Source organism: Mauremys mutica, chromosome 26 (assembly GCF_020497125.1).
Source record: "Mauremys mutica isolate MM-2020 ecotype Southern chromosome 26, ASM2049712v1, whole genome shotgun sequence".
NCBI classification, from domain to species: Eukaryota; Metazoa; Chordata; order Testudines; family Geoemydidae; genus Mauremys; species Mauremys mutica.
In genome coordinates, this window is record NC_059097.1 from 9692350 (window position 1) to 9715023 (window position 22674).

The 22674-nt window shown below is 46.3% G+C and overlaps 1 non-coding gene and 1 pseudogene across 1 annotated transcript; both read left to right on the plus strand.

Moving 5' to 3' along the window:
• LOC123356633 overlaps positions 1-22674 on the plus strand; it is a 584020-nt pseudogene that overhangs the window by 93661 nt on the left and 467685 nt on the right.
• TRNAT-AGU lies at positions 7056-7129 on the plus strand. Its single transcript has one exon. It is a non-coding gene; the product is annotated as a tRNA-Thr (tRNA).

A 22674-nucleotide genomic window follows, 5' to 3' on the forward strand; every position in this document is an offset into this window, starting at 1 on the left:
AAACCCAGCAGACTCCTTGCTCCCAACAGCCCGACTCAGCCAGGCCCGTTTGCCCTTCGTCTGTCCTTTGTTCTGTTTCCCTGGCAACCTGCTCACCTGGCCTCCAGCTCGTTCTTTGTTCTCCGACTCCTCCCGGCCCGCTGGCCTCTTGCAGCAGGTGCGCCCCGGCCATCGGTTGCTAGGAGACAGAATTTGTGGCCATTGTCTCGGCCCAGGCAGCTCGACAGCAGCCACACGTGCCCTTTGGGGGTCTCTGCCAAGATTTAACCCCCTTGTCCCACCACCGAGATCAGTGGTCCCAACACACTTCAGGGTCATGTCCCCCCTTACCTTTTTCCATGTCCCCCATGGTCCACGGCTGGGAATGGTGCCACTGCTACAGGTGAAGGGACGCAGACAGGGGTGAGAGGACAGGCAGGGGCCAGAGCTGGGGGTGCCAGTGACAGCTTGCGAGGGGGCAGGTGCTGGCTTGAGTGACTGGGATGTAGGAAACCCCAGCCTGCCCCTCCGGGCCAAGTCCACTGCTTGTCTCCTGCGTTGTGACATCCAGGTTTAAATCTTCCCAGCATGTGCTGCGGCTCGTGTATTAAGCCCTCCTGGCTGGCCTGGTCATTGCCAAAGTAGCTCAGTTGGGATTGCATTAGATTGAAGATCTGAAGGTTTCTGGTTTGATACCAGGCTTTAGCACCCCCTTCACCCTGGGTGTGTCGTGCTGGGCTTTCTTCTGGGTGTGCAGCTGTGCCTTGAACTCACCAGTTTTCCTAATTTCAGAGGCAACACTTGCAGAGGGCGTGTGTGGAGTCCTGTGCCCCACCTGGGTTAGCTATGGCCTGCTACATCCTGTGGTGCTGCCAGGCTCCCTCCCTGCACAGCAGCTGCTGGAGGGGTGAGTGGAGAGGGGCTGCCTTTGCTGCTTCCTCTCCCTGCACTGTTCACAGCTGGGAGGGGCTGTTGATCATAAGGGGGTGGGGCTGAACCTGGACATTGTGCTCCCTCCCTTCAGGAGACACCAGTCATCTGTACCTGATTGCCAGCTCCTCAGCCAGAGGAAAAAGTGGTTTTCTGCACCTGAGCTGCCAGCTCTTCCTTTCTTTCTCATGAAGGGGAGGAAAAAAGAATCTCTTTTTCAAACCCCAGTCCTACCGTTGACCAAGGTCTGACTTTCTAAGTTCCTGCTACAGTGGAGGATTTAGAGTTAGTGGGGCCCTGTGCGCATAAAGTCCATGCAACAATCCCCCTTCCTCCGAGCCCTGGTATGTCTCCAGTAGCTGCTGTCCCCTGGTTGCAGGGAAGGAAGTTTCCACCCATCCAGGAGACCCCAGCCTGGGACTAAAGTCAGCTTCGGGCTTCTCTCGCCCTTCTTGGAATCAAGTTCATGTTTTTACCAAGAGTTAAAGCAGCCTGAACCCCCAGAGTCTGGATCAATGTCACAAGTTCCCAGTGTCTCCGTGGAAGAGAATTTGTTAAAAACCAGATGAGTGGAGTTAAATCAGTTCTCAGCCTGAGTCCTTAGATCTTAACCCTGAGGCTATTTCCCCATCATGGGCCCATTTCCCGCCTCTCTTTCATACAGAAGCACAATTTTCTTTGTACAGACACAGGAACAGCAAGATCTTTCTCTGTCCCTTGTGCAAAGCAGGGGGCCAAATTCCATGGAAACAATAGACAAGCAGGGGGCTCTGGGCACATCCAGCCCTGGCCGTGAGATGTTCCCTCCCCTCTTTCTTTATGCCCCTGTTGTTATTTCATGGATTGTCTGGGATGGGAAAAAGCTGAGTTCACTCCAGGTGGAGGGGAAAAGAACCCTGAAAATCTCAGGGCCACAGGGAAAACCCAACCCCTGCTATCGGGGGTCACTGAGGTGCTGGGGATTTGAGTAGGAAAGGGACTGTCTGAATTGTCAAGGTGGGGAATGAATAACAAATTACAAGATCCACATCATTAACCACCGACAAAGGCTAATCCTGCTGCAGAGAAAAAGGAAACTGGGAGTGATTCTTTGCTGTGCAGCCATGGAAACAGTGACCCAATTGCACTGCAGTGAATGTGCTGGGGAAGGCTGGACTTTACAGGCAGGTGGAAATAGTGGATCCTAGAAATACCTGGACTCCCCCACACTGTGTCTGCCACCAGAGTTGGATGTTGAGCCGCTCACAGAGTCCCCCACCACCATTACTTTCTAGCAGGGGATTGCAGCACCCCCCACCCACTGAGAGCTGAAAGTAAGCCGGTCTGGTCTGGTACGGCGTACCGGCAAGAGCCAGTACGCCGTGCTGGACCACACCGGCTTCCACGGCGGTGATTGAAAGGGCTCTGGACTGCCCACGGCCAGGGCTCCGGCAGCCGGGCTGGGGCCAGGATTGAAAGGGCTCAGGCTCCCCTAAGCGACAGCAGACCATTAATGCAGAGAAGCAGCAAAATCCATCAAACATAGAACTGGTTCTGACTTATTTCCTTGGTCTTAAAAGAGAACAACAAGAACCTGAGTCTCCTCCCTGTCAATAACCCCCTGCTCAGCCCATCAGGGTAGAGACTGAGGAGGGGAGGCTGAGGGTTCTCACCAGAGAGCCCAAAGGATGGCCCAGGTCACTGGTGGGGATCACTGCCCGAGCACTATTTCAGCCCCACATTTTTTGGTGGACCTCCCACAGTGGGAGCTGCAGAGCACTCCACCGCAACACACGCACACACCCTCCTGGTGTTGGGAGGGGAACAGGAGAAAGGACAAAAGAAGCAAGAGAAGAAGAGAAAAGAGAGAGGGAGGGATGGAGGAAACAAAAAGGACAAACCCCAATGTCCCCAGTGATTCTAAGGGACAAAATCCCAGGTGTGGAATAAATTCTCCCTCCTTAAGCTCCTGTTTTCCATGCCTAGAATTCAACTCTCACCAGATGGATCAGACTGAACAGGTTTCAAACCTCGAGGAGGCTCCTACCTTCTAAACAGGGACGGCTGTTTTCTAGTAAAATCACTAAAAGGGAAGGAAAAAACTCGAAAGAGGTTCCTCCTGGCGCTCACGTCCGTGAACCCGAATACTCCCTCAGTCCTCAGAGAGAGACCTGGAGAAGGAGACTTGCTGCAGCAAAGCCACAGGGGTCTCTGAGGTTTCCCTGGCCCCTCGCCCCTGTCCTGCCTGGCTGATGTCAGCATCTCTCTGTGAGGTCACCACCTCCCCACCACCTTGGACCAATAGTCTGAGGTCCTGCCAAAGGCCTTTGTGATGTCACTGCCACACCCCTCCCTCGCTGTGCCAATGTCCTGCCCCTGGCCAGGCACTTTGGAGGTTTGAGCTACTCCCTGTGGATCACCCCACTCAAGGAGCGTTCGTTCTAGGCAGCAAGCCGGCTGGACAGGGAAACATCACACGCTGCTCCCAATGCTGCACTCAGTTTTTTGGAAATTAGTCCACTTTATGGCCAGAAGAGACCATTAGAGCATCTAATCTGACCCCCTGCATATCTCAGGCCTGCTGTATGACACAATAGCTACTTTTGGGCAAACACATTCCAGAAAGGCATCTAGTCTTCATTAAATGACATGAGGAGATGGCAAATCCACCACTTTCCTTGGAAGCTTGTTCTTGTGGTGAATTATCCTCGGTGTTGAATATTTGTGCCTTAGTTGTAATGTGAATTTGTCTCTTTTCACCTTCCAGCCATTGGGTCTGGTTAGGCCTTTCTCTGCTAGATTAAAGAGCCCTTTAATAGCCAATAGTTTCTCTCCATTAAGGCACTTCAACGCTTCAATGAAGTCACCTTTCAATCTTCTTTGATAAGCTAATCAGGTTGAGCTCTTTCAATAGCTCACTAGAAGGCATTTTTCTCCAGCCCTCAGAACATTTGGTGGTTCTTTGCTGCCCCAGCTCCAATTTCACAACAACCTTTTCAAATGAGGACACCAAAACTGGAGGCAGTATTCCAGTATCAGTCTCACTGATGCCGTGTCACCTCCTGTGACGTTACTGACATAATCTGTAACTGTATAGATCACCATTGCAACCGCTGTTCTATATTTGCAGCCAATACTGTAGAAAGGTTGTCGTGTAAGAGGTCCATGGAGAGGTTCTGACTGAATTATTATAATGATGGTATCTCTAGATGTGTATCATCTTCGTAGTTAAAGTTATGAATATTGGATCTATGCTGTCCCTATTTCAAATTTGCACTCTGCTTCCGGGAAACACCCCAGCCAGACAAGCTGGTGTCAGTTCTGCCTAGCCTGCTTGATGGTCCATTAAGGACCATCAGCTATACAATCGACCCATTGAGCGAAGGCAGATACACCTTGTGACTCAGCAAGGTCTGCAGGGACCTGCCTATGGACAGAACTCTAAGGTTTTCTGTGCCACATGCTGGATAGAGTGTCCTTGGGACAAAGAAAGCAAAGACCACATGGCAAGAGACTAGAAAAGGCTGATGCCTCGTCTCCATCTTGTCTTCATTCCTGCTTCATACCTCTGGAGGGACTTTGCTACAAACTGAAGCTCTGTACAAAGAACTGAATGCCCCATCCCAGAGGAGGATGTACTCCAGAGACTTGATTTGAACCTGCAGTTTATTCCATCACCGCTACAAGCCTGAACCAAGAACTTTGCCATTACTGTATGTGAAGGGTTAAAATCCATGTGCGTTTTGTATAACAACCTGGTCTATGGATTGTGCCAGCTCTTTTCCAGACCCAAAGTCCAGAGTATGGTCAAGGGACCAGAGGCCTAGCAAATAGTGACCAGCTAAGAGAAAGCTGGGTAAACAGAAAGCCTTGCTTGCTAAGATAGGCCTGGTCAGCAAATTGCCAGGTGTTGGAGCTAAGAACTAAAGAATTGTGTCTTATTCAGAGTTGCAGATTGAACAAAGAATCCCTATTCCTATTGTGTTTGTTTCTTCTGTAGGGAGACGTTCTTCCCACAGATCCAACCCTGAGTTTATGAAAAGTTGGCACATGTCAGTATAAGATATGGCATCCTTCCACCTCCCTTCCCAGGGACCAATGCCTGCCTTAAGACACACAGAAAACAATCTTTATTGCCATATACTTTAACTGTTTCTTTTCTGTAACCCCTAGGAATGTACCTGTTGGACAATCAAAGGAGTTGCTCCATTCCTATGGATCCCAAATCAGAATTCAACATATATATTTTATACTAATAATATTTTATCAAAGTATTAATGAAATGTTAACTTGCTAACTTGAGACCATGGGTGGAGACATTATCTAATCTGTTAATCATTGGCTAATGTGCTTATCCTGTCTTGCAAAACCTGTCCTGGGGTATGGAACTACCTAGCCTCTCACTTTCCCCCACCCATGGAAAATCTATATATTCTATTGTAATTAATTAATTAACAGTGTCTCTGAGCCTAATAAGCCCACTCCACCAGTACTGTGTGTAATAAACTCCTATTCTTGACCTCTACGCGGTGGAGATTTGTGTCCTTCACAGACACCTGCTGAATAAAGAGGAGATTCAGCATCCAGCTTGGCTGAATGTGTCTCCTCTCCCCACAGCTTGGTGATCTTTTGAGGAAATGGAGACGACTGCCTTTGCCTAGCTGTACATCGCTTGCAAAAGAAACAGGTCTTTTTGGTGACAAGTATTGAAAGGAGCCATTAGACAAATGTGGAGAGAGGAAAAATGTCCCCCAATTGAACTGGCATCTGTGGATGCTGAAGCCACAACACAGAGCGCTAAACACTATATGAGAACGGGTGGTGTCAGAAGAGTCTCTACCAAAGCCTTTTCCCACCAGCAGGGGCCTCTCTGTGCACAGAACTCCTGGTAGCGTGATGGCTGCAGGCAGTGGAGAACTCCATTTTGGCATCTCTTTTGTGGTGAACATCTGCAGTGGCTGTTAAAAGGTCTCTAGACAGTGATCTTTGGGAAGAGCTGGCTGAAGAACCTTCCTACTAACCAGGAGAGCCTGGCTTGGCCCGACAGTTCTTCCTTGCCGAACCTAGTGTGTCTGTTGGCTCCTTTTTTTGTATTTCTTTTCAGAAAAAGAAAAGATCTGTCAGCAGAATCCTTCTAAGTGCTTGTTCAAGACAGAGAGAGCCTTCCTTGCGGCTAAGTCTTGGTGCCATGGGGCATGCCTCACTGCAGCACCTCCTGCTGACCATCCTAGCAATTAGCTCTGGTTCACCGGTGCGCCTTCATCTAGTAGCGTCTGGCCACCATCTGTTCTATCATTAGGACCCATGTTGCTCTCAGGACTTCAGTGTCCTCTTATGGACACAGCCCTCTGGCTGTGCCCCACTCAGTTCTCTCCCCGCTGCTGGGGGGGGGGGGGATGTCCTCTACCCAGACACTTACCTCAGTGGCCGGCTGCAGTCCAGGGTGTAGCCACCTGTGTCAGTGGCTACTGAGGCAAAAGGTGTGAACCTCCAACCCTGCCATCTGTTTCCCTGGACCATTTCCCAACAGACCTAGAACCTTCCTCCACCTTTGTATCAGGGCCTTAGTCTGGCAGTAGTCAGCCAGGAGGTCACTCATGCACCCCTTACCCCAGCACTACTCTGATCATGGTGCCCTCCCTGCTCCTTCCTTCCTTCCTTCCTGGCAGCCAATCCTCCCTCCTCAAACTCCAAGGAGTGACTAACTCTTGCTGTGCTGAGCAGCTCTTTATATATGGGCTGCTCCAGCAAGCCTTCTCCTGATTGGCTCTCCCAATAAGCCCTTTCTTGATAGGCTGGGTTCTGCACAGCCTCTTCAAGGCTGCCTTAATCTTTCTCCTGCTTGTTTGGGGCAGACAGCCCACCACACATGGAAAGTGGCAAATGAGAAGTCTGGAGCTGAAGGAAAGGTTACCATGACTCAGAACTGAGCCGAGGTTGCTGCGACTGAAACACAGATCACTAACCATTATATGATCACAGTGACTGGTGGGAGAGGCACATGTTAGAAGCCCTCTGTCTACTCAGCTGTGGCTTTCTGTGCACAGAGAGCCAGACACCTCAAGGTCTGCAAGTCTTGAGGGAAATGGGGAATGTCTGTACTTTAGAATTTGCAGGTGTTGACTTGAACCATCAAATGAAACAGTTGCAAATACTTTCTTTAGGCAGGCACCATGGCTTAGCTGGCTAAAGCACCTGTCTAGTAAATAGGAGATCCTCGGTTCAACTCCCAGTGGTGCCTTGGTGTATGGCTTTTGTCTCCTCTGCTCACATTTTCCTGTGTCTTCCTAGGAAACAGAAGACGCCTCCCTTGGTATCCAAGTCATTGCTTGCTAAGGAAAAGGCTTCTTTGGAGAGAAGCATTGGAAACAATCAAATCACAAACCTGGAGTTGATGAAAACGCTGCTATGACTGACATTGGCATGGCGGTTGCTTCGACTGCAATTGCTGCAACACGAGAGCCTGCGCCACACGTCCTTGTGATTCCCTAGAGATGTTCACACACAGATGTCATGTCACCTTCCTTTTGATTGTCATTGATGAAAAATGGAGCGGTTGGGAGAAAAGTCCCAGAGAGTCGTACCGTGGCTAAGCTGGGTGATTCACCTGCCAGGTAAAGTGGAGTTAGGGATGCAGCTCCCAGTAGTGCCTTAACAAATGTGTCTGCTCTTCCCACCTTTTGGTGAATCTTTTGCGGAAACAGAGAAGACTGCCTCTGCCTTGCAATGCAAATGCTTCCAAAAGAAACCAGTTGTTTTTTTTGACAAGTGTCAGAAGGAGGCACATAAGAAATGTGGAGACAAGGAAAAGGTCATCATAACTCAACTTGCATCCATTGCTCTTGAGGCCAGAACGCAGAGCACTAAGCACTGTATGACCACAGCAAAATCTAAACTTTACACCTTATTACACTAGGCAGTAGTTAGGTCAAGCAATTTTCTCATCCTACTGGATGTTACCCTCCTTAATACATAGAATTCCCCCTAAAACCTGGATTACTGTCCTCAGAGGAGCTTCATTTTCTCAGGATTCCTGCTGCTTCCAGCATAGGTGGGGGAGGAGAAAGGCAAAAACATGATGCCACAGTCTCCTATTTTATATCCTTAGTTCAAGTGTCTAGAAGACACTTGCCCAGACGTGTGCGGGTGGGCTCTGCTGAGTCACTAGGTTGGGGAATCCTCCTGGTGTGGTCTTGTGCAACTGAGTCATAGACTTGAGCAGTCCCCACAGTGTTGTGTTTGGGTAACTGTCACTGAATTGGAAATCCCTTAATTACAATTCCTCTGCTGATTCATGGTTGTTGAACACCCTCCTCGGCAGGGGTCGCTAGCAAAATTATAGCCTATTTCAGTAACGACCATACAGCAAAATGCATAACTTCACACACCCTCATGCTATACATATTTGGACAGAATAACCGATTTCAGCAGATCATGACTTTTCATATGATAACTTACATGGAATGGTTGGTAGGACATATCACAGCCATATAGGAATGATGAGGGGGAGGTTTAGGTTGGACATTAGGAAAAACGTTTTCACTAGTAGGGTGGTGAGGAACTGGAATGCGTTACCTAGGGAGGTGGTGGAATCTCCTTCCTTAGAGGTTTTTAAGGTCAGGCTTGACAAAGCCCTGGATGGGATGATTTAGTTGGGGTTGGTCCTGCTTTGAGCAGGGGGTTGGACTAGATACCTCCTGAGGTCCCTTCCAACCCTGAGATTCTATGATTCTATGACTATGTGAGCTACAGGGAGCTATTTTGAAGTACATCATGTCACAAAAGCCTCTAGAGACTGGCCTTTGGGAAGAGCTGGCTGAAGAGCCTTCTGAGTAACTGAGAGATCCAGGCTTGGCCCTGCCAGTTTGTGCTTGCGAACTCAACTTCTCCATTGGGCTCTTTTTTGTGTCTCTTTCACAGAAACAGAGCAGACGTTCTTGGCCAATCCTTGAAAGTGCTTGTTCAAGACACAGAGAGCCTCTGTGCTGGGGCAGGGGTAGGGGTGCAGGAGGTGGTCGGGGGTGGAGGTGCTTACCTCGGGCAGCACAGCTCCCAAAGTGACTGGCACACACTCCCCTCCGGCAGTGGCTCCTAGGCAGTGGGATACGGGGGCAGGTCAGCTGTGGCGTTTGCACTCAGGGCTGCAGGGATATGCCGGCCACTTCCAGGAGCAGTGTGGCAGGGAGGGAGGGGGCAGAGTGGGCAGGGAGCCGCCTTAGCGCTGCTGGCACATCTCCGTGTGTCCCTTGGGGAGGCATCAGGTCTCTGTGGGCTGCCTGGGGCAGGGGCAGTGGCCGAGGGGGCTTGGGCCACCCCTTTGCCTCCTCTCTCCAGGCTCCCAGCCCATCTTGCCGTCCGACAGGGATTTTAGGGTGCAGCAGCGCAGGGAGCAGGAAGGGCGAACCACAGCGGCTGCCTCCCCCACATGCAGGAAAATGGCTTGACCTGCTGGCCCCACGGACTAAGGCACCAGGCTTCCAGCTTGCCCCATTTGACCCAATGGGTTGATCTTGTGGCCAGAATTATTTGCAGTCGGGATTTCCCCCAACAGTGCCCCACAGGGGTCCAGGGTCAGCTCCAGCACAGGCCACACAGGAAGGCTTAATGCTCGAGCTGCAGCACATGCTGGGCAGGCTCTAGGCCGGGCTCCCCATGGCAGGAGAGAAGAAGAAGACTGGGCCCCTGGAGGGGCAGCCTGGGGCTTCCTGGATCCCATTTGCTCACAGCCAGCGCCCTGCCCCCACTCCCAAGTCATTAATGGCGCCCCCAGGTCAGCCAGAATGGAGCAGCGGTTTTCACTGCACCAAGTCCACTTACGGCTTACAGGCAACTCCCAAACCCATCCCCCCACAGCCCACCATGTCAGCCAGAAAGGAGCCCACTCAGCCTCGCCATTGCTGCTTCTACGTCCCCCCAGAACCCCATTGAAAGGTGATGTCATCCCACATAAAAGAATCATGTTGTGGTACATATTGGCCTCATCATGTGGCCGTTGCCTTTCCCTCCGCTCTGTTAAAAGGTTTGGTATTTTGCACAGAAACTTTCTTCCCTCGGGAGAGACCTGGGAACCAAGGCTGCCAGACAAACACCTTTAAGAGGAGGCATAATCTGTCAAAAAATGATCTCCCTCCTTCAGTTCAGTGACAGCCTGAAATGTTACTTATCCCAGCAAAGCCGGAGGACTGAAAGCAGCTACATCAAATCCCTGTGTAGCTAGCAGGAATGAACACAAACACTCCCTGGTATCTGAAGAGATGTTTAGTTTTACCCTTGGTAAACTAGAAGTCTAAAGGGAAGGAAGGTGGTGCCATAAAGAGTGAAACACAAAACAATTATCATAGTTATGCCCATAGTAACGGCAAAATATTTCTATATTCTTCTTATCATCATCAGTGTCTTATTTTCTCTGGCGTCTATACATTGACTATACCTTGACCAAGAAATTTGAATCTTGATAAAATAATCGACTACCCCTGGTTGAGGCAATGGACTTGATACCCACTCGGGCGTCCCTACACAGCTTCAGGTACTAACAACAGTGGCTGCCTTTTAGCCATAGCTTTTAATCAGGGCGATACATTGATCCTGTGAAATCATTTCCCAGCCGGAGTCCATCGCCCACATTCCTTAGGGCATTGGGCCACCATGGGGACATTTCATTTCCCTCCTCAATTTCACACAGAGACACAATTTCCTTTGCACAGATCCATGAACAGCAAAACCTCCCTGTGTCTCTTGTCTGAGCCAGGGCATTCGATTCCACTGAAACCTTCTCTCCTGCAATGGCAATGGTCATGCAGACGGGACGAGGCCACCTTCACCTCTGACAGTGAGATATTGGATCAGCTCTTTCTTTACGCTGCTGTTGTTAGTCCATGAAACATCAGGGATGGATGCAAGGCTGAGTTCACGCACCAACCCCCTGAAACATTTCAGTGCCCCAGAGAAATCCTGACTCCGGCTATTGGCATGATCTGGTGGAGATTCGAAGAGGAACGGGACGGTCTGAATTGTCAGTGTGGGGAATGAACAACAATCTATAGCAATGTCATTAACCACAAACACTCTCTAATCATGCTCCAGCCTGAAGGGAAATGGGCAGGAACTCTTGTTGTTCAGCCATGGACACACTTACACTAATGCACAGCCAGGAGTGTGCTGGGGGAGCTGGTCTGAGCAATATGAAGTGACAATTCAGTGAGAACAGAATCATTGTGTAGTGAAGCACCTGTACATCAAGTAGTTGTGGCCGAGTGGTTAAGGCGATGGACTAGAAATCCACTGGGGTCTCCCCAGGCAAGTTTGAATCCTGCCAACTACGGAAGCATTCGTGTATTGTCACTGCTCTTGTTGTAGTGCCGGAGCATCCACAGAGCCAGACCTGGTCTCACTCTGAGGCTGTCTACACTTAAAATGTTGCTGTGACACTGCTACAGCACTGTGGAGTAGACAGTTGCTACAGTGAGTGGAGGGGTTTTCCATCCCTGTAATAGCTACACTGACAGAACAATCTTTCCTTTCATTTAGCACTAACCATGGCTTAGGGCAGCTTAATTATACTGATTCCAGGGTTTTTCACACCCTGAAAGACGTACATCACCCTCCCATTCCCTGGTCCTTCTCGCATGACCTGAGAGCAGCAATACCCGCAGTTCAAGAGGTGCAAACAATTCAATGTTTATTGGGGTAAACTTCCAGCAAGCAATGATTCCTATTTCCTTCCTCGGCATCGCCCTTCCCAGCTCTGACACCACAGAGGCTTGTCTGTGTCCCTGTTCCCATTCCCTCTTCCTATTCCACCCCTTAGCAAAACATAACTCCAATTCCCCTACCCTCATTCCCATTCCCCCCCTTACTTCCTCATTGACTGCAGACTATATAGTAAAACTGGAGTTCTGCTTAGCTATACCTTAACCAATCATTTTACTGAAATGTAACTAACCAATCCCAACATACTGTAACATGATTATCTAACCAGTTATATCCCACCACCTTAATTGCTTTACACCCAACAAATTAATTATCCAGCAGACAGAAACAATCACAGAACCAGACAGAGATTATACAGACAAGCAATAGGAAAGCGGAGACTACAGTGATAGAACAACAAAGAAATGAGGATTTCAGACCCCAGCTATTGATAAGTGAGTTGTTGCCAGACAGGATGCTATCATGGTAGAGGTTGTGGATGCTGGTTGCTTAACTGTCTGGCTCCCAGGGCAGGATTTTGAGGGTCTCAGAATGCCAGCACCCATCTTTTGTTCGCTTAAAACGTGAGCAGGGAGATTCCAACACCGCAGAACTCATGGAACTCCAGGAAACGTGTAACTTTAGGTCCGGGTGAGTGTGCCTAAAAATCAGCTGTGCTGGAGAAGGTCTCTAGGAGTTGAAAGAGATGTGACATCTTGGCCTCCCTAAATATTAATGAAAACTAGGGTTCATAAGTCACATTCTTTGTAGCGTTAGGATTGTGGACTGGTCCAAAGTGCCAGTTTTAAGACTCTTTTTTCCTATCTCTTGGATGTTCTGGTTTCTGCATAGAGACGTGGTTTCAAATCCCACTCCTGACATGACCATTTTCTTTTATCTGGAGAAAATGGCCTCACTTCAATCTCCTTTGCAACAATAGGACACCATTTGTTTAGCTTTTCTATTCCAGTAGTTGTGAGAGAAGTTCCAAACTAGGGGGAAACAGGGCCTTTTCTCACGACTGATCAATTTTTATCTTCTTTCATTCCAAGCCATTTTCTCAGATACATCCGTATTTCCCACACTTTTTTGTTCAGCGTTCTTTGCTTTTATGAAATTTTAGGGTCATCATTTAATTGCCACACAACTGTACTTATGAAGTGAAGTGAAACACAATATTTTTTGGATATTCTTGCAGAAGAGTTTTGCTTTCTGACCTGGAATTGAACAGGGGCTACCCAAGGGGGACAATGCTGCTCCCTTTTCTTGCCTCATCCGAAAAAACATACATTCCCGATGCCCTTTGTTTCCTTGCCCTTTTTAGGGTAAATTTACACTTCTCAGAAGTAGAATCCTTTACAAAACCACTCAAAAGCTCAGCAGTGTCGTAAGCAATGGCTTCCGGAAACATGCCCAGCTTTTCTTTAATTTGGTGACACAGGTCCAGGCAAGGGACTGGATACAGGCCTGGATCAGAATCTTCATTACCAGAGCTAGAATTTCTATTTAAAAAGAGCTATTTTTCTGCAGCTATTAGATATCCAACATTGATTTCATTTTATACACATTTTGAGCATCTATTAAGGATAAATTGAACAAAAATACCACTTCTCTTTCCTCAACATCTGCATCATGAAGGGGAGCATTGCGAATAGGAAAGATCTTCTGTGGGGCATGGGTTATAAAAATGCTTCGGGAACCAAATACATGGGCATTTTGCCAAGTTAAAAATCACTTAATGTGGAATTCTCTCCCCAAATCATCTGAGAAAATACTGACTTAAATAATTGAACTACACTGTGATCGTATGCACTTCCCTCAGTTAGTTGGGGTTCTGCTGTTGTTCACCATTTCTGAGTGGAGATTTTAAATCACTGCTGTTTCTTTGTCAGCATGTGCAGTAAATTGGAGAGTTCTCCGTTGTTGACAGAACTGCACTTGAACTGTCATCATGGAGGGGTGGGGAAAAAGCAAAGCTGAAGTGACAAATGAGGACTTTAGGAAATGGTAATTTGTCTTCAATTCTCCGAGAAATCTGAGCTACGTCCTATCGAACTGAACTAATATCCAATTGGGTGAGCAAACAGCCGTCAGGAAAGAGAGAAACCCACATCACAGAGAGACAGAATACATGACAATGAAAATATCAAGAGAAATTCCAGAGCAAGTTACATCTGATTATTTAGAATCAGGACAAGAGATTCTTCCATCACATTCTCCTCTGATCCATTCAAAGCAGCTTCACTCAGCACTCTCTCAATAGTCAGTTATGTTATTTACAAAATTGTAAGTATCCCAGCATCCCATAATGGGGGACAAAATAGTCCTCTTGCCAGAAGTGGCTTTACCAATAGATGAAACCTGGAATTTAAACGCCAAATAATCACACTATGTTTGGGATCCATTTAAATTCCCCTTCCAGGTCTTTGACACTTTCAGCTCCAGTCATAGCGACTCTGATATAGGAGGAAAGAAATCAAAGCATCATCTCCAAGCACAGACAGCTGAGAACTCTTCCTCACATGACATTTTGAGAAGTGGAGGGATAGAATGTGATGAAAATAAACTCTGCACAGAGAAGCCAAAATGTAACAGTTCTGGAGTGATGGGGAAGGAGGGAATCTCTGAACCACTCCATCTCCTTCCAGTGTCACAGAGGCTGAAATGACACTTTTCCCCCCTGCTCCTCTTTATTTAACTATAACATGAAAAATTCCCAATGTAACTGCTCTTCAGCACAACCCAGAGCAACGTGAGAACAACTGGCAAGGATACAATCTGTATCACTGGCGACTCTAACAATCACTTTGCAATAGGAGCAATGGTATAAATGTGACGCTCCCTGGTTCCTCATAGGAAGGGCACACTCCAGTTACTTGTGGGATAATTGAGTTGATAGAAAGGACAAATGGGCCCACCTCAAAAGAAGGCAAACTACAAAAGGCATAAATGGGCCACTCATCTGGCCAAGCTGAGGGATAACAGTGCTGCAAACAGTTCAAACAGATTTTAAAAGTTACTATGGAACTTTTATCAGGAAAAGTATTAAAGAAAAAAAAATTGATAGCCCTAGAGGTTTTTATGGTGTTCATTGCCCTTGCAGATTCTCTGATGGCGAATATGGGCTGAGTGCCAAGAGACGGTTTTCCCATACTCATGGCATTCATAGGGCCTGTCCCCCGGTGTGGATTCTCTGATGTCTAGAAAGGGCTGATCTGTTAGTGAAGTTTTTCCCACACTTACGGCATTCGTAGGGCCTCTCTCCTGTGTGGATTCTCTGATGTCGAGAAATGTTTGATCTCTGATTGAAGGTTTTCCCACACTCACGGCATTCATAGGGCCTCTCCCCTGTGTGGATTCTCTGATGAACAGAAAGGGCTGAGCTGTGAGTGAAGCTTTTCCCACACTCACGGCATTCATAGGGCCTTTCCCCTGTGTGGACTCTCTGATGTTTAGAAAGGTCTGAGCTGCGATTGAAGGTTTTTCCACACTCACGGCATTCGTAGGGCCTCTCCCCTGTGTGGATTCTCTGATGAACAGAAAGGGTTGATCTTTGAGTGAAGCTTTTCCCACACTCACGGCATTCATAGGGCCAGTTGCCTGTGTGGATTCTCTGACGATTAAGAAGGGCTGAGTAGTCACAAGTTTTTTCCACACTCTGTGCATGTATTTTTTCTCTTTCCAATGATGATTTCCTGCTTTGTTGTGGTTTCCTTGAGGTCCTTCTGAGTTCCCTGAGAGGAAATACGTTTACCCATTTTCACCCCCGGCTGGTTTCCTTGTTCTCTTTCTGGTCTGTGCTGAATCTCACAGGATTTTTCCTCTTCATGACTCCTGGACGCATTGCTTTTTGATCTTTGCAATAATGCTCTGTGTTTATCCACTTGCTGAACATTTTTCCGCTGAGAATTCTGCTCCTCTTTCTCACATGCCATTGCATCACCTGAGGTTTCTGTCTCTATCACAGCAAACAGGGATGGAAAGGGGAAGACCAAGCCAAAACAAGTGCTGAAAACAGGTCAAATAAAAATCAGGAGCTGAACTCCCCCAAACTCTTCCCTCAAATAGGAGAGAGGAGGGGGATGAATTCAGCCTTCACATCCCATCCAAATACACAGGGGGAAGGGAGGAAGCTACTGCCTGGTGTCTGCTAGAATCTATGGGAAGCCATGAGCTATAATTACCCTGAGGATATGACCCCTGCTGGCAACAATAATGAACTGAGACACCTCTCAAGGGCTTGGTAGGGCATCCCAGATGTTTCCTTCAGGCACTTTCACACTCAGAGTTGGTTTAATGTTTCCTCACCTCTGCAGGGAGATCTCAGGGTCTGTTTTCCCTCTGAACCCTGCAGGTCTGAGACCCATGGCTCTTTCCCTTGTTCCAGCTGGGAGATCACATCAGGTTTGGAAAATGGAAACCCTGCTCAGATGAAAGAAAACAAAGGAGTTCCGTTGATTTCATAAAACTTTCTCATAAAAAACATTCTATTAATTTAACTTTAATACTTAGTGTGACCCGGTGTGCCTGGGCTAGTCCTCACTGAAAATGCCAAGACCAGGGCAGGCTGAAAAAGGGAGAGCAGAGGCTCCCCAAACTGGTGGTTAACACGGAAGTTAAACTCACCAACCAGTCACCAACTGTGCTTCTGATCCCCCACACTGGTTATCGAGAAACTGAAAAAAGAAATCACACGGCCCCCTTTATTGCATCCCAGTTCTCTGCCTCCTAATCAGCACCTAGGTCCAGCACAGTGAGAGGTTATTTAAAAACTCTACTCACATAAACAAAGTGTTCTTCTGACCCCAGAGTCAGCCACATTACCAGGTCAGTATAGGTTTGGATCTTACTCAAAATACTACGATGCCAGCCAATCATTGGCATCTAAACTAAAGGTTTATTAGCAAGAAAATATCTGAACTAAAGGTTTATTATAAAAGAAAGAAAGAAAAAGGGAGTTGTTAAATGGGAAAGCAGTCAAACACATTCATAAATCTATACATCTGGTTCTTAGCAGTATTGGTGAGTTTCTGGCTTGAAAGGCTCTCTGGTACACACCCACATTATTCAGTCCTTTGTTCAAGCCTTCGGTTTGTAGAAAAGTTGCTCCAGAGGTAGGAAGAGGGACTGAAGACAAAATAGAGATGATGCAGCTGCCCTTTATATTCCTTTTGCCATGTGGCCTGTACTTCCTGTATCCCAAACACAAGCTTCACAGCACATGGCATGGAAAAGCCTTGGAGTTCTCAGTACACAGTGTGATACAGCGTGGCCAGAGGGCAGCAGGAGAGGGTTAGAAGGGAGCCTTATTCCCTGTAGAGGGAAGAAAGTTTGCTATAGATGAACTAGAGCACCTGAAGCCAATTAGAGCCCCTGCAGTCAGTCACCTGATAAAGACCCTTGCTCCAATCAGACAGGGAAGGAGTTGGAGCAGAAGGATTGGTATTGGAGCAGAGAACAGTTTGAAGGGAAGCAGAGGAAAGTTTGGAGAAGTGCTGCAGTGGGGTAATTAAAATACCGATTCAGAGGCAAGCAATGGTGCCCTGAACCTTCCCCAAAGAAGAGAAAGCGCGAGACCCAGCATAACAGTACCGGCAATTTGCCACAGTATTTATAATAATATAAAGTGTCTCTCAATTCCATACAGTCAATTCCCAGGACCGGTTCCTCAGGTGTTTGAAGATGCCGAACACCTTGCTTGTGAGGGACTAGAATACCCACATATATGTTGGGAACATGCAGACACTGTGCTAGTCTGTTCCCCTATGTTCACTCTTCTAGAAAATTATGATCAAGTTTGTTCATAGTATGTGTCAGGGCTGAATCCCCACTCTGTCACTCTGAGTGCAGAAAGTGGGGGCCCAACAGGGTTCTACAAATTAATTTGTGCCACTCTAGGCTTGTATTAAACCCCCAAAGTTACAGCTTTTCTCTGACCTTGGCTTGGTAAATGCTGCCACCACCCAAATGCAAAAAAACCCCAAACCCTTGGACCCAGGAAGGAGCACTTGAGAATTCTTCCCTCTGGGGCACCCTCAAGCCCTTTCACCTCCCCTCCGGGAAACAGCTGAGAAAGAAAACAGCTAATCAAACACACACACAAACCTCTTAGGACACCAAAAATCCAATCCTGTTCTTAAAATAGGTCAATTTTATTAAAATTGAAAAGGAAAACAATACATCTGGAACTTAGGCTTTTGCTAGATCTTAAAAGAAAAATTTTGTAAGCATCCAAAATAGCGTTCTTGGGGGCTCAGCTTAAAGCTTACAAACAAACAAAAGCATCTGGGACAGCACTGAGGAGATCCAAAAGCCAAAATAAGAAATAAACCTGATTGTGTCTGTCTAAACATTCCCTAGCCAAATCATTTCTTCTAGGTAGGGAAGATGAATTTTCATACCTGCTTCAAGCCATACACAGCATTGCTACTCCATGTTGCCTTCTCTGGAGAACAACAGAACAAAAGCTGCAACCCTAACCCTAAGTTCCTCAGAGACAGCAAGACAAACAGCTGGTCAAATAGCCATTCTCCACCAGGGGGAAGGTGTGAAGATGACATTTACATTCCATCACAGGGACACTTGAAGCTCGTATCTATGACAGCCTGTCACCATGACTCAGCGGAGAACTGAAGTGGTTTCTAGTACAAAGGACTGAATTATAAAAAGAGGTGAGGAAAATGCATGAGACTCTCTCTCTCTCCCCTTTCCCTCTGCTCATGACAACTCCTGAAGAACTGAATGTGGGCGGCAGGGGCAGGTTAGGGGGAGTCCTGGCTGAGAGGAAAACCAGCCTGTCTCAGCAGATGGTGAGAGAAACATTTGTTTTAAATCCCTTTTAGCTTGTTAAGTTAAACATTAGTTTGTGTTTTATCTTTGCATTTCTTTTGTAAACAATTCTGACTTTTATGCCTCATTACTTGTAGTCACTTCAAATCTTTTTTTTCAGTAGTTAATAATTTTGTTTCCTTTTTTTATCAAACCAGTGTGTTTGGATTAAAGTGTGTTGGAAACTCCATGTGGAATAACAAGGCTGGTGCACGTTATTTTCCACTGATGAAACAACAGATTTCATATGAGCTCCCATTGTTCAGGAGTGTGCTGGACAGTGCAAAATGCACATTTCTGGGGGAAGTCTGGGAGCAGAGAATTTTCTGGGGTTCTCCTGTGGGTACTGTAATTTGTGAGTCACTGACTAGCAGCACTCAATACTGTGTAGCTGGGAGCGAGTTACATGCTGGAGACTGCGTGTGAACTGCCCAGGAGTGGCTGCTCTCACAGTAGAGCAGTGTAAAAGGCACCCCAGCATGGGGAACTGAGGGGACACAGCTGTTAACAGTCCAGATTGTACTGTGCTTAATGTCACAGACACTCAATTTCAAAGAGTCTCCTAAAACACACAGAAAGTAAATCCACGTCCCAGAAATCGAAGTCTCCCTGGCACTGCTTCTTGCTGACAGATGGGTCCAGAGACAAAGACAGAGTCCTGGGGAAACTGGAAACATAAGTGTGGGGTTCAGTGGAGAACGAGAACAAGAAGGGCAGGGATATTATTGAATGCAGGATCTCAGCAGTACTAGATGTCAGGATAACACATATTGCAGCCCATTGGCAAACATAATATACATATAAAATGATGGGGTCTAAATTAGTTATTTCCATTGATTTATACAAGGGCAATAAGAGATTCTCTGTATTACTGTCTAACCCTTTTTAAATAATTCCTAACATCCTGTTTGCTTTTTTGACTTCCACTGCACACTGCTGGATGTCTTCAGAGAACTATCCACAATGACAAAAAGATCTTTTTCCGGATTAGCCTAATTTTGCCCCCATCATATTGTATGTATAGTTGGGGTTATTTTTTCCAATCTGCATCACTTGACATTTATACACATTTGCCATTTTGTTGCCCAGTCACTTAGTTTTGTGAGATCTTTTTGAAGTTCTTCACAGTTTGCTTTGGTCTGAACTATCTTGAGCAGTTTAGTATTGTGACATTATTGATATAATCTGGGACCTTATAGAACATGGTTGCAACCAAGGTCCTGTAGTGGGACCAAATCTTATGTAAAGGGGGTCATATAAGGTGTCCAAGACCAGGTTATGGGTTGCTGGTTATAATTATGGGGTCTATATGTATGTATCATTTTGTAGTTGAAGTTATGAGTATTGGCTCTATACTGTCTGTATTTCCAACTTATGCTGTGCTTCTGGGAGACATCCCAGACAAGTTGGCATTAGCTCTGCCTAGCATGCTTGATGGCCCATTAAGGACCATCAGCTATTCAACTGACCCATTAAGAGAAGGCAGATATGCCTTGTAACTCAGCAAAGTATGCAGGGACTTGCCCATGTGACTCCAGACGCCATTTTGCTGTAATTTTCCACAGTAAGAACGAAGAAGTGTTCTTACACCTGGAAAAGCCTATAAAAGGCTGATGCCTCATCTCCATCTTGTTTTCAATCCTGCTTCTTACCTCTGGAGGAACTTTGCTACAAACTGAAGCTCTGAACAAAGGACTGACTGACCCATCCCAGAGGAGGATGTACTTCAGAGACTTGATTTGAACCTGCAGTTTACTCCATCACTGCTACAAGCCTGAACTAAGAACTTTGCCATTATTGCACGTAATTGATTCCATTTAACGAATTCTAGCTCTCCTCTCTATCTTTTTCCTTTTATGAATAAACCTTTAGATTTTAGATTCTAAAGGATTGGCAACAGCATGATTTGTGGGTAAGATCGGATGTGTATATTGACCTGGGTCTGGGGCTTGATTCTTTGGGATCGAGAGAACCTTTTTCTTTTATTGGGGTGTTGGTTTTCATAACCATTCATCCCCAGGACGAGTGCACTGGTGGTGATACCAGAAGACTGGAGTGTCTAAGGGAATTGCTTGTGTGACTTGTGGTTAACCAGTGGGGTGAAACCAAAGTCCTCTTTGTCTGGCTGGTTTGGTTTGCCTTAGAGGTGGAAAAATCCCAGCCTTGGGCTGTAACTGCCCTGTTTTAAGCGATTTGTCACTCTCAGTTGGGTCCCACCAGAACTGCATCGTCACAAGTATCATCTGCAAACTTTGCCACCTCACTGTTTACCCCTTTCTCCAGATCATTTATGAATACGTTGAATAGGATTGGTCCTAGGACTGACCCTTAGGGAACACCACTAGTTACTCCTCTCCATTCTGAAAATTTACCATTTATTCCTACCCTTTGTTCCCTGTCTTTTAACCAGTTCTCAATCCATGAAAAGATCTTCCCTCTTATCCCATGATAACATCATTTATGGTCCTGCTTTGAGCAGGGGGTTGGACTAGATGACCTCCTGAGGTCCCTTCCAACCCTGAGATTCTATGATTCTATGATTCTATGTAAGAGCCTTTGGTGAGGGACCTTCTCAAAGGCTTTCTGGAAATCTAAGGACACTACGTCCACTGGATCCCCCTTGTCCACATGTTTGTTGACACCTTCAGAGAACTCTAATAGATTAGTAAGACATGATTTCCCTTTACAGAAACCGTATTGACTATTGCTCAATAGTTTTTGTTCTTCTATGTGCCTGACAATTTTATTCCTTTATTACTGTTCCAACTAATTTCCCTGGTACAGACGTTAGACTTACCAGTCCGCAACTGCCAGGATCGCCTCTAGAGCCCTTTTAAAATATTGGCATTACATTAGCAATCTTCCAGTCATTGGGTACAGAAGCCGATTTAAAGACAGGTTACAAACCATAGCTAATAGTTCCCCAATTTCACATTTGAGTTCCTTCAGAACTCGGGTAAATACCATCTGGTCCCGGTGACTTGTTACAATTAAGTTTATCAAGTAGTTCCAAAACCTGCTCTAGTGACATTTCAATCTGTGGCAGTTCCTCAAATTTGTCACCCACAAAAGGTTTGGGAATCTCACCAACATCCTCAGCCATGAAGATTGAAGCAAAGAATCAATTTAGTTTCTCCACAATGACTTTATAGTCTTTAAGGGCTCCTTTCGTATCTCAAACGTCCAGTAGCCCCACTGGTTGTTTAGCAGGCTTCCTGCTTTTGTTATTACCTTTTGAGTTTTTGGCTAGCCCCTTCTTCAAACTCCTCTTTGGCTTTTCTTATTACATTTTTACACTTAATTTGGTAGTGTTTATGCTCCTTTCTATGTACCTCACTAAGATTTGACTTCCACTTTTTAACTCTCACTGCTTCTTTTACATGGTCATTAAGCCACGGTGACTCTTTTTTAGTTCTTTTGCTGTGTTTTTTAATTTGGGGTATATATTTAAGTTGGGCTTCTAATATTGTGTTTTTGAAAAGTGTCCATGCAGCTTGCAGGGATTTCACTCTAGTCACTGTACCTTTTAATTTCTGTTTAACTAATCCCCTCATTTTTGCATAGTTCCCCTTCCTGAAATTAAATGCCAGTGTTGAGCTGTTCTTCCCACCACAGGAATGTTAAATGTTGTTATATTATGGTCACTATTTCCAAGCGGTCCTGTTATAGTTAGCCCTTGGACTAGATCCTGCGCTCCACTCAGCACTAAATCGAGAGTTGCTTCTCCCATTGCGGGTTCTTGTACCAGCTGCTCCAAGAAACAGTCATTTAAAGTATTCAGAAATTGTCTCTGCATTTTGTCCTGAGGTGACATGTACCCAGCCAATATGGGGATAATTGAAATCTCCCACTATTATGGAGTTCTTTATTTTGATAGCCTCTCTAATCTCCCTTCGCATTTCATCCTCACTATCACTGTCTTTGACAGGTGGACGATAACAGATCCCTATTGTTATATTCTTATTAGAGCATGGAATTACTATCCAGAGAGATTCTATGGAACATGTGGTTTCATTTAAGATTTTTTACTTCATTTGAGTTTACATTTTCTTTAACATACAGTGCCACTCCCCTCCCCATCCCCTGAGTATGGGGGGGATCCAGTGGACATAGTATATTTAGATTTCCACAAAGCCTTTGACAAGGTCCCTCACCAAAGGCTCCTTACGTAAATTAAGCTGTCATGGGATAAAAGGGAAGGTCCTTTCATGGATTGAGAACTGGTTAAGAGACAGGGAACAAAGGGTAGGAATTAATGGTAAATTCTCA